General features: G+C 40.7%; 1 long non-coding RNA gene across 1 annotated transcript in view; it reads right to left on the bottom strand.

Moving 5' to 3' along the window:
• Nucleotides 1–256: 256 nt before the first annotated feature.
• The window catches only part of LOC125469217, a 6,002-nt gene continuing 5,169 nt past the window's right edge, over nucleotides 257–1,089 (bottom strand). Inside the window, exon 2 of the long non-coding RNA XR_007251569.1 lies at nucleotides 257–431. This is a non-coding gene — a long non-coding RNA (uncharacterized LOC125469217). The remainder of the gene's footprint in view (nucleotides 432–1,089) is intronic.

The raw sequence follows: 1,089 nt of genomic DNA, 5'->3' as shown, positions 1-1,089 counted from the left end.
CGGTGCAATCGGTTTTTTTTTTTTTTTTTTAAATGCCCAGCCCTAGAAAAATCTAATTGAAGGGAACAATGGAACATAACCGAAACGCGTTTTCTGGCTACCAGTCTTCCAACTACCAGTCTTATATGATTGTCTAAAAACTTCTTTCTAGTGAATTAACAAACCGACTGTATATCTTTATATAACTGTCCATTTCTCTCGTCAATTATCTTCGCTTGCAACCAAAATTTCAAAAGAAAATGGCATTCCGTAGGCATCCGCCAGGACCACCACCACCAGATCCATTTGCACCACCACCTCCCCCTCCTCCTCACCACCATGGGCATCCACCAGGTCCACCACCTCCACCGCCGCCTCGGGAATTCTTTCCTCCACCTCCACCTCCCCATCTGGAATTCCATCCTCCACCTCCACCACCAATCCACCACCACCTGTTGAAAATCAATGTCAAAGTTAGGCAAGGAAAGTTAGGCAATGTTAGGTATGGTTGAATAAAAATTATTAGGTGCAATTAATGTGTTTTGTGTGGTAATAAATAATCTTAGTTTAATCATTTGGTTTGCTATAAATACCTAAGTTCTCAAGCATTGTAAATCATCCAAGGAAAAACAAAGCCTAGAGCTAAATAAGAAAAGCTTTGCTAATTAGTTTGTTTTGTGAGCTTTCTTTAAGTGTGTGTTCTATTTTCTTCTTCTTGGGATCATTAGAGTTATCTTGGATACTCTTCTTATTCAACAATTGGTATCAGAGCCAAGTCGGTCAGGGATCGTTCTTGGTAGAGCATTGGTTGTAAAGTCTCTTGAAATTCCGAGTATGCTCTGTGGTTGCAGTTTTGACTGATCTTCCACATCAGAAAAGGTTTCTTGAGATTATTGCTGTGGTTATTACAAACCTTGAGAGGGAGTTTCTTTGTGTCGAGAGTAGTGTATTACTCTGCACGGTAATCACTCAAGCTTGTTCGGTGTAGTCAAAGTCTTGCCGATACGATGGGTGATCTTCAAGTTGTTGGAGGAATCAAGAAGCTCAACAACCAAAACTATAACACGTGGGCAACGTGTATAGAGTCTTACCTTCAAGGTCAAGACTTGT

Source organism: the organism of the source record quoted next, unplaced genomic scaffold, assembly GCF_019419815.1.
Source record: "Pyrus x bretschneideri cultivar Hongxiangsu unplaced genomic scaffold, Pyrus_bretschneideri_v1 Contig41, whole genome shotgun sequence".
Taxonomy (NCBI): domain Eukaryota; kingdom Viridiplantae; phylum Streptophyta; class Magnoliopsida; order Rosales; family Rosaceae; genus Pyrus; species Pyrus x bretschneideri.
This window is presented reverse-complemented; position numbering and strand designations above follow the sequence as displayed.